Source organism: Ursus arctos, unplaced genomic scaffold (genome assembly GCF_023065955.2).
Source record: "Ursus arctos isolate Adak ecotype North America unplaced genomic scaffold, UrsArc2.0 scaffold_26, whole genome shotgun sequence".
Taxonomy (NCBI): Eukaryota; Metazoa; Chordata; class Mammalia; order Carnivora; family Ursidae; genus Ursus; species Ursus arctos.
The window spans coordinates 22,662,583-22,674,171 of record NW_026622941.1 but is presented as its reverse complement, the minus strand read 5'-3'; the positions used below and the strand labels follow the sequence as shown (position 1 = coordinate 22,674,171).

General features: G+C 36.6%; 1 protein-coding gene across 23 annotated transcripts in view; it reads left to right on the top strand.

Annotated features, from left to right (window-relative positions):
* Nucleotides 1–11,589, top strand: part of SOX5 (SRY-box transcription factor 5) — a 964,448-nt gene that overhangs the window by 26,119 nt on the left and 926,740 nt on the right. The window lies entirely within an intron of this gene.

The window sequence follows — 11,589 nt, the reverse complement described above, 5'->3', positions numbered from 1 at the left end:
ATTGTTTTTACTGTGTCTCGAGAGATAGGAACTCACTCATGTCTGTTTATTTTAATGAGATAAACCAGGCCCATGTGATAATTTTTGCCAAAACACAGAATAAAAATGCATGGAGCAGAAGGAAAAGCTGAGTTATTATTGTATGACATGATGACTCTTGTACAATTTTTAATTGGAAAGTGATCTGAGTTGGACTGAAAGATGAGAAGATGTCACACATGTTCTCTGTGGTCCCTTTAGGTTACAGGTTAATAGAAAGAGGTCTTTGATTGGATTCTTGAACTCAGTTATGTTTATAATTATTAACATTGTGAATCCTGCTTATTTTAATGTAGTGATGAAGAAAGAAGAATAAGAGAGAAGCAAATATTACAGAGGTTAAATTAGAAAAGGTCAAATGCCAAATGTTTTCAAGAACTGGTGCTAGGATGATGATGCTGGGATAGTTTTAGGGTCAGTTCTTAGATTTCTTTGAATCTTAATTATGGACCAGAAATTTAAATTTGTGTGCAGGGAATTTCAAAAACAAATTTATTTACCATCGGAACTGTATGAAGAAATAGAAGCATCAGTATATTCAGTATTCTAATTTATTTTAACTCCACGTGACTAGTTCATAGTTTTATGACAAGTAACCTTTAAAAAAAAAAATAGTCGTAGCTCTGAACTTTTGCCCCTCCGCATGTCTTTGCAAGGAGAGCTTTCAAAGAGACGAGTCTTAAATCTGTCTGATAGTAAAATATCCTGATCCGTTTTCGTTTCCCTCCATCTCTAGGCTCTGTCAGCTGTTCAACTTATGCTAGCCGACTGCTGGCTCCACATGCTGTGCTGATCCTTTTGTTTAACTGGCATTTCTCGTAGCTTCCCCACTTAAACTAGCTATCAGAATCCTACAGGTCAACCAGATAGTTTGTCTTATCGCAAGCTCACCTGAAACAGCTTTTGAGGTAGGGCCTGTGATTTCATGACAAATAGTCACCTCAGTGGGGAGCTGCAGAGCTCACCTCTATCTTCCAAGGGTTAACCGTAACCTATAATAATAATTTGGTGACACAAAATGCTTCTTTTTATGCATTACCTATTTCCAGAGGCCTAATTTAGGTTTGTATCAAAATGGATATCACAAACAGTACAGCTTCCCGCAGAGAAGCAAAGTGCTACTGAGAGACTTTCTGTGATTCCTTTGGTGGCATCTGGGAGGGGTGAGGAAACGCTGGGGGAGTGAAGCAATTGTCGGTCGCTTATAGAGTAGCTGGGACAAGCCCTGGTGGGGAATGGTTTTCAAAAGCAGAATAGCTTTATGGAATTGTTACATCAGGAACAGAACTTTGTTCCATTGCACTTGCTACGAGGCAAATTTTAGAACAAGGAAAACAGCAGAAGTGGTTACAACAGATACCTTATTTTTCTGTATGATTTTCATACTTCATGCTCTAGCAACAGTGACAGCGCTTACCCAGGTGTAAATACAAACATAATAATATAGTACTGGGAAAGTTTTAAACTTTAAGAGTCCGTTGAAAGTCTTAATTCCTCATCACAGAATCCCTGTTCATGCCAGCTTCAGTCCAATTGGAAAAGCAAGCAAAGTTAATCTGTCTGTGTTCCATCTTTAGCCATTTTTAAATCACCCATTATCTACCCCAGATATGCTAGGCTCCTTTATTGTCCTAGTTCTTTTCACAAAAGAAAGCAAATACAAATTTATCATATTTTTTTTTAACTTAACTATACCCAGGAGTATTTGTACTTTAAATAGAAACGTATGAAGGGTTGTTTTTCATAAACGTTTACTAGACTTAGAATTTCTGGCTCTTCTGGTAGTTAGGGATGGGAAAATATAGCAACATTATTTTGCAGAAGAGGTCTTCCAGCGAGCCCTCACTTCACACCATCTAGGCTAAATTACCATTAGAACGACGCCTGGGAACTGATTTGAGCCCAAATATGAATGGTAAATGACCTGCGGTTTTATAATTCAGTGATGGAGATATTTCTACACTTCCACACTTCAGGTTCTGTGGCAGTTTCCAGCTGCAGCCTTTTGCCTTGACTGTGCCTGGTTCTGGTACCTGGAGAAGGGATGGGAAAACATCAGGGAGCCAGGCAAATTGTCAAGAACTCCATCCCCAGAACTTTAACTCCTGCTCCCACTTCAGCCTTTTGCTCTTGCGTGTTTTCTGAGAGTGAGGGTTTTTCTTGGCCTGCTGCTTCCCCAAGTGGCCGGCCCTCGCCTCTTCACTGTTCTCTAGGGATGTGTTCCCAGAGTGCCCATTTCCCACCCGCCCCTGGGAGCACCACGAAGGAGCAGCTGTCCTTGCTTTCCCACTCCTACTCCAAGGAGAGGCTTGGGTGCACAAGCTTCTGTCACATACTGAATTTGTGCATCTCAGGCACAGCTGCTCAGCTCTGCATTTTTGGCTCAGTGAACACGTTGAACATGTTCGTATAGGTGTTCGGCTTGGGGTACACCCATCTAGGGATAATAGACATGGTTTCTCTTTTCAAGGACTCAGTTGTTAAGAGTATTTAATGGCTATTGGGCGGGGGGAAACAGTGATTTTTTTTTTTTTTTTATGTGCTGCAAGTGACATGCTCATGGCATTCTTTTTGATTCTTTATAAAGCTGTATAAAAACTGGAATTTTAAGGAGTTTCTACCATAAAGACTGCTTTCAGACACATTATATCTATTTCCTTATTTAATTGACTATAATTCATTTTGTAAGCATTTCTCATTCAAAGCAGGAAGACTTTCTACCACCATGGTCTAAGAGTTTGGTCACTTTTCTTAGGGATTGCTTAGATCTTCCTTGTAATAGCAGCTCCCTGAAGAAAACCAGAGAAAAGAAATAACATCAAACCTTCAACTGCAGCTTTTGTCCCATTTAAATTGCAATAGATAATTTTGAAAAACTGTAAGTGGGGTGATGATGTAAGATGGACTTTTAGTTCTCCTTTCAAAGTTTCTTCTAATTTTTGTGCTTATTTCAAAAGCTTTACCTAGAATGAGAGTGCATTCATGTTGTTTAATGTCCTTTGTTTTCATGGTATTGTTTTTTATAATGATTGGTGGATAGAAATGTGCCAGGGCCATGCTTTGGGATCTGAGCCTCCTTTGGACCCCATAGGATGTCAATGGACTCATTAGGATTTAGCCAAGTTTTATGCATTATTCATAATATACATTCACAGCGTGCGCACTAACGACTGTCTCCTGTGTCTGCTTAGTCAGAACCATTTGCATGCTGTATTATGGAACCATAATACAGAATGCATTTAGCCACATTTTCTGTATTATCCTTAATACATATTGTCATCATATTCTGTTATGGGGTATGTGGTGAATGTGTTTAAACAATAGCATGCACTTGTGCATTATGATTCCATAAAAACAAATGTATAATAAAAGTCTTGATGAAAGTAATTATTGCATATGTGCAATAATAGTTTCTAAAAAAGCCTTCATATTATTTCTAGTTTGCTTTTATTGTTTGATTATCTAGTTATTTGTTTTATGTTGTTTTATGCCTGCTGGACTGATGTCCTGAAATTTTTAATTTTGAAAACAACATACCTTCTTTATCCTTCTCATATCTTACCTCATTAGTTTCCCTAAATGAGTATTTAAAAATATAATATTTAAAAGAGACTTGATGATTAGGAAAAGCATGTTTCCTAACTACCAATTAAAGATCTGTAGGGTATTTGTTGTAAAAAGCCTGTGCTCCATGTAGCAGCAAGAACTATGTTATATATGTGAGAAATTAACATCAGATTATTAACATCAAATTATCTTCCATATCCAGGATCTAGAGGTGCTGAGTTCTAAAGTCAGCAGTGACTCTAATATACTTAAGGGCTTGGTGCTTTATCTTTTTATCTTGGACATCTTGCTTGCAAAATGGAAATGACGACTGTTTAATTGCAGTAGAATATCAGATTCATTATGTCTTTTTTAAAATGTTAATTTGGAATAGACAGAAAAAAACCCCTAGAAATACATCTCTGTGTCACAGGTGTGAAAGAAAAAAGAATTTATTTAAAACTTTAAATGGTAACTTATTGAAAAGTTATGCTGTAATGAAAATCTTAAGTGCAGAATATAGTAAAAGGATTCATTGAAATTGTTAAGTCTTTTCTGAGCATTATTGGTGGTTTTTCAGTAGTTTGAAGTCTTCTGGTTTCTGTTTAGCTACTAGTGAACTCATTTTAGAATGTTCACTTTGAAAACTCTGTGATTCGAGTAGTGTCCTCCAAATCTAGTGCTTTTACAAACGACCACTTTTTATTTCATTATGAAACCATTTAGGAGCAGATTGGGAATTAGAACACATAGAAGATGGTAGTTTTAGTTTGAAGGGCCATTAGTCTTTTTATTGATAATGACACTTTTAACAGTAATTTGTTTTACTCATAGTCTTATGAAATTTATCTGTTTTGCTGGACATTATTGGTGAATTTATTTCAGATAAACAATCTCACTGAAAATTTGAAGTGTACCCATGGTAGTGTTGTAAGGCAACCTTCCCTTGTCTCCTCTTTTCAGCAAGTTTGATACTATGCATCCAGATAAAATGGCTCTTTCAGTACTGTCCATATTCTTTGGGAATCTAAAGGATGTATAAACTTGAGGTGCCTGGGTGGCTCAGTTGGTTAAGTGTCTGCCTTCGGCTCAGGTTATGATCCCGGGGACCTGGGATCAAACCTCACATTGGGCCTGCTTCTTCTCCCTCTGCCCCTCCCCTCCACTCGTGCTCTCTCTTGTGCTCTCTTAAATAAATTAATAAAATCTTAAAAAAATAAAGGATATATAAGCTTGGTGCAAAATCTGACTCATATCTTTTCTACCTATCTCAATTATTCTCTATTTCTCCATTGACTTTTACATAGCTGTTTGAGTCATGTGTGCATGTTGAGAAGTCAATAGATTAGAATCTCTTGGTTCTAGATATATTTCCAAATATGATGGATTGAATTATAAGTAGTCACACCTCAAAACAGGATATTTTGGTTGTCTGGAGTAATATGAATTTGGCAGATGAAGAGAGATTATTGAATATTAGAGAGGTAGATAAAATGGTGCACCCCCTTAAGTGGATGTTTTTCTGTAATACAGGGTGGGAAGAGACCTCAGTAACTTCTGTCTTAACAAGCTATCTATATTCTTTCTACTTTCATTTGATATTTCCTCCCAATAGGCTTACTTAACAAAATTGATCACTTTGTCCAACTTTCATTGTCAGTTCAAATAGTTCCTCTGCCCAGAAGTCTTCAGGTTAATTCTGGCTATTTTTTCCCCACAATTTTAGAGAAACTATTGATCCTCCGTGTATATGGCTGGATGAAACAGAATGCCTAAAAATATTTTGATTGTATTTTTACTTATTAAGATACATTTGTAAATCAGATGACTGGAAACTACTTCAGTTTTTTAAAAACAAAAATTTTTATATAAAGGGGTGTTGAATCTAATTCAGCACAGTCACTTTCAAAGCTATGTACATCTTTCAGTGATACTGAAATTGCTCAGAATGTTCCCGGAGGGCCTCTGTTGGAGCTGCCATAGAGCCTGCAGCCTACTCTCTTGATGACCTCAGTGGGCAAATTTTTTAACTTGGAAGAGAGACATTATATTTCGAAATAGTCAAAAGATATATTTGAGCCAAGTCTGGTTAATAAAACAGGCAGGTAGTCAAAAGGGGAGTGGGTGTGGAGGGCAGTACAAATTGTGGCACTCAAGTAACGGATCTGTGTTCGTTAATTGGAGGATTAGAAAAGTGTTAAGCTCCAAAAGTGTTTTAAGCAATAGTAGTAACAGGAAGATGAGTACATAGTTTCTGAAGTTCAATTACTTGAAGGACCATACTTATTTTCCTGTAAAGCTTTAACACAGATTTAAAATATGCTACATTAATTTATAAGTTATACTTTGCATTATCATAATGTATTCCAAGGTTTTTTGTGTTCATCTATTATAACAGATGTACAAAAATGTGTCCATTTTTATAGCGTGGCGTGTGCCTGCTCTTTCCAAATTATGAAAAATGCAGTCTTTCAAAACCATTAATTCTGAGCTAAGTTGTTCAAATGGAAAAGAAAATGTCTGTTTGGCTTTTCAGATTATAATTCAATATTTCAGAGCCTAAATATTTTCAGTGTAGATTTAATTTTTTTTTCTGCTTAATATGGGTCAGAGGCTGCCTCAGTTTTCATAACAATTAAATTGATTTCAGGGAGTTTCTTCATCTGAGCTTATTCGTTGGCTCTTTAAGACCAGTCTGGCCACTTCCGGACTGGTGTGGTTGCTTGCAAATAGATCATTCTGTAGATTAACAGTAAGAAACTAACATAACATAATAAAAAATTATTATAAAAAAATACTAGTATAGGGGCGCCTGGGTGGCACAGCGGTTAAGCGTCTGCCTTCGGCTCAGGGCGTGATCCTGGCGATCTGGGATCGAGCCCCACATCAGGCTCTTCTGCTATGAGCTTGCTTCTTCCTCTCCCACTCCCCCTGCTTGTGTTCCCTCTCTCGCTGGCTGTCTCTATCTCTGTCGAATAAATAAATAAAATCTTAAAAAAAAAAACAACAGTATATATATATATATATATATATATATACGCACACACACACACACACACATATATATATATATATATATATATATATATACATACAGAGAATTTCATGACTAACGTACATCATAACAAATTTTAAAAGACTATCATTTTGGAGATTTATTTAATAATAAAGTGATTATTCACCAGCTCATATCATTTTCATTTTGGAGGGATTTCAGATATGACCATGTCCAAATCCCTTACTTGGCTACTCCCAAAGTTCCTTGGAATGCTCCATCATCAGGAATAATGTTAGAAGGGTTGATAGAAGCAAAAGTAGGTTCAACAAAGTATGTTGGATTAAGAGACAATAGCTGAGTACTATTTTATCTTATTGCAGATAATTTGAAAACTCAAATTATTTCAGGAATTGCCATTTCTTGAGGAAGATTAAGAAATAGAATAAATTTTCCTAGTGAGATGACTACTGGGGAAAATTCAAATTAATGTATATACTAAAAATAAGGTTTGGATTAGTTTGAATTAGCTATTGATTTCTTTAAATTTGAATTAAGTTTGATTTGGCTTTGTTAATAATCTCTGTTACCTCCATAGTAATGCCATGAGTTTACCATAGACAACTTTTTTGAGAGTACAATGGGATCTTAAGAGTTTTAATAGATTTTAACAGTTTTCTTTATCACAGGAGTTGTATGTAAATTTCAATTGCAGATTTTTGGTTTAAGTTTTAAGACATTACTTTTTTTTTTTTAAAGATTTTATTTATTTATTTGACAGAGATAGAGACCAGCGAGAGAGGGAACACAAGCAGGGGGAGTGGGAGAGGAAGAAGCAGGCTCATAGCAGAGGAGCCTGATGTGGGGCTCGATCCCATAACGCCAGGATCACACCCTGAGCTGAAGGCAGATGCCCAACCGCTGTGCCACCCAGGCACCCCTAAGACATTACTTTTTAACCTACTCTGTCCAATTGCATATTGCTATCACAGTCTCTAGTCCATAGAAGAGAATACACTTATTTAGCTAAGTTAGGAACTTTATCCTTCCTCTATTTCTGGCTTTCTCCCTTTGTCCTTTTTTTCTACCCCCTTTCTGTTTTTCTTGTACTTTAAATCCCTAAATCAGCTCTTTTCACATATTGGATATCGAGTGAAGAAGGGCAATAAAAATTGCCTTTCTAGGAAAGTTCTGTGTATTATTCTTACAAGACTAGTACTAGTTCTTAATGGCTTAAATATATGTGTCCATTAGTCCTATAAGACACTCCACCCAGTTTTGTATTGCTCTTCCAGAAATAGACTGGCAGGGAGAGAATCTAAAGCCATCATCTGGGTTCTTGTCTCAGGCCACTTAATTTCTCTGAGTTTCCCTTTCTTCACCTGTAAAATAGGGCTTAACTCATAGGATTTTTGTGAGCATTAAAATGAGTCACTTACATGAACATGTTTTGTAAAATGTAACATTCCAATAGATGTTAGTTGTTCGTTCCTTGATTTGGTGAAATGCAGAGCAGCAGTAGAGCTAGACTTACAATTATTTTTGTTGATGGGTTTATGATCTTTTTTATATGCTGCATACCTTTTGATAAAGTTCAAACTTTATCGTTTTCAGCTGGAATGGCACTAGTCCTGCAAGTTATAACCCCTGGAAAAAAAAACCAACAACAACACAAGGTCTACTTTTGGATTATATTCGTTTTGGTTGCTCTGTGGTTTGGAATAAGGTTTCTGATGGTACCTCTAAGTGTTCACAGTACCTCTTGTGACCTTTATACTTGAACTCTCCGAAGATTCTGCTGCTTGTTTTCTCTTTCTTTTTCTTGACTAATGTAAATATAAATTTTAGTTCAGGCCTAGGGGATGATGTGTATATTTTCTTTTTGTTAATAGGTATGTGGTATATAAATCGAGTATTTATAACTCATTATTTTGATAACATGCTACAGAAATCCCAGTAGCCGTGTTTAATATTTGTTTTAGGAAATTTGCCACTGCAGACAAATTTATTTTAGACTGACTTCTCTGAAGAACACTGAATTAAGTGGTGGGGAAAAACCCAATGTGGTAAAGTAATGTGATATATTATCTGAGTTCATGGGAGCCATTTGTAATCTTTCTTTTCTCAGAGGGCTTTTTTTTTTTTTTTTTTTTTAATTCTCTGCTTGTTTCTGTTCTCAATATAGTAACTGGTCTCTAGACTTGGGCTTGTAATGATGAGTTATAATTCCAAGTGAAGTGATAGGGATAAGTATTTCTGGGTGTGGAACCTCTACTCTGACTTTATGCAAGTCGCTTGATCTCTTTTCTTCCTCATTCTCTCTCTTTTCTAGCTTGTAAAGGAAACAGTTAACAACGTATTTTACAAGACTGCTCAGAGACCTAAATGAGATAATATATGTAAGAGCTCAAATATTCTGTCATTGAAAAGTAGCATACCAATACTAGCTATCAAAATACTGAGTATTTGCCTAGTTAAAAAAATACAAAAAACAAACAAACTATAATGCCCAGCCTTTGAGGAGAGTTTTGCAAAATTTTCTTCAAGATTTTAAATTGGCCAGTGGAATAGAATTTTAGAATTGGGACATCTTTAATTCTTACTCCAAACCCATTGGAGGAAATTGAGGGTCACGTAAGTAAGTAGGAGACTTGATCATAGAACCCAAGTCTCCTGGCTATCTGGCTGGGTTGTATTCTCCACCCCAAACATGGCTGCGTCCACCATTTGGCTTCCTTTGGTATTAAGATGTCTTTCAAATGAAAGTGATAAAATAGTGGTAGCATTCACCCTTCTCTCAGAAATGAAGGACTCTGGAGAGGCATTTTCCTTTTGCTTTCTTTTTCCCCTTGTGGTTATTGACAAAGCTTGGGATCATGTTGAAACTTGTTGCAACCACCAGGAAACTCTTTCAACTTTTAATAGTTATCACCCTGCTCCTAATTAACAAGTAGCAAGCATGATTATGCTCCAGTAAGTTGGAAAGACTTATCAGACTTGAATATTTAGATGAGGAAAAGACCTCCAGCCATGAAAAAAAAAAATCCCTGTTGATATTTTCCATAAAAGGGGACGTACAGTTCAAAACTAGTAGAGCTAACTCTGCCGCTTTGCGTAAATGGAATCCTGAGATGTGGCTATGAAGAGAGCATGTTAGTCACAGCTTATATTAACACACAGTGTCCTCTCGAATTCATTGGCTTCCTTCTCATGAAAATGCTCCATAATGAACCATAAGGAGGTTATTCTTTCCTTATGCTTGCCCTGAAATAAAACAAAAATAATACAAATTATTAAACTTGCATTTAGGGAAGTGTGTGATGAGGATAGATTTTTGTAAATGAATGTTTTGGTAGTGTCATCCATTTGAATCAAATAAGTAATGTGCCCTAAAGGAAAAGTAACTTTTAAAATCATATAAACTTAATTCACCGTTTCTAAAATAATTGATACTTACACTTATTACAACTGGTGGTGACTCTCTCTCTCTGTCTCTCAGAAAAATAGCTCTTTTTCTTAAGAAATAAGCTCCTCAGCTCGCCTGAGAAACTAGTTGGTTAAGTGCTCATGGCTATGTTCCTCAAGCTGCTCCGAGGAGAAGAGTTGGACCTAGATGTTGAATATGGTCCAGGGTGGTGTGACTTGAATTACTTGCAGAATGTGAGAAAATTCCCTTTATTTTCTTTAGATTATATTTAGCAACATTTAAAGAGACAAAAATAATTACAATAGAGAAAATGAAAAGAAATACAGAAGTAGAGTCCTTATTACTAGTAGTGTTTTTATGGTGGAATTTGAAAACAGAATTCTTATCACAATGATATAACTAGAGGTTAGTTCAAGTCATGTCCCAAAAGAGGTTATAACTAGTTTCAGGGTTCTTATATATAGTCTCAGCAATGGATATAGCCCGTGAGTTGGTCCATCAGGTTCTTACTAGGTGCCATGCACTATTTTTGGTATTGGGACTAAAGCAGTGAACAAACTAGACAGCCCTTGCCCTCAAAGAGCTTACAATCTACTAATCATGACAGAAAATAAACTATAAATAAAGACATATGATATTTATAAAGAAGAAGAACAAGAAGAAGGAGGAGGGGGAGGGGAAATATGATCGAGAGTAGTTCCCAGGATCTGCTTTGGTTGGGGTAATCAGGGAAGAAGATGACTTTTGAGTTGAAATCTGAATGATAAGAAGGAAGAATGTGTGTCATGATCTAGAAGAACAGATTTCGTGGGAAAAGGAGTAACATTTGCTGGGACCCAGTGGTGGAGGAGAACCTGGCTTGCTGTGGCAGGGACAGCCCACCTTTCTCCTTTTTTCTCACACTCATTACACTTGTTGTGCCTCCTCTCCCATCTATAGTCTCAGCTCATGATCTTGTATCCCATTTCTTCTAGAAAGTTAAATGAGCAAGAAGAGGATTCTCGAAACTTCTATCACTGTAGCTATGCACCCACTGGCGTATATTCTGCCTTCTCTTTCCTATTTATAAAGTGTCAATGATCTTAGTAAAGGCCGACTTCTCCACCTGTACACAAGATCCTACAGTCTGTTCCCTCTGGCCGGCTCATACATTACTCTACCCATACTCCTTTCTGTCTCCTATGTCATCAGTTTCTTTCTGTTTGCTAGGTCTTTCCCCTCAATCTACCAACTTGTTGTTTCTTCCATTTTAAGAGGAAAAATACTCTTTTGGTATCACTCTTCACCAGTGACTCCGCATTTCTTTCTGTTTTAAGAAGAATTCCTTGAAAAAGTTGTATATACTTTTTCCTCCAAATTGTTCCCTCTCTTTTTCTCTTAAAAACACAGAGACATTTATTTGCCTTCATCATGACACTGAAACTACTCTTGCTTTAAGTCAACAGTGCCCTCCATGTTGCTATGCCAACGATCACTTGTTAGTCTTCACCTTACTTGTTCCATCAGCAACATTGGAAACTCTTGTTTACTCTTGTTGCCTCATAACACCTTTTTCACTTGGCTTCCATTTCTTGATTTTTCT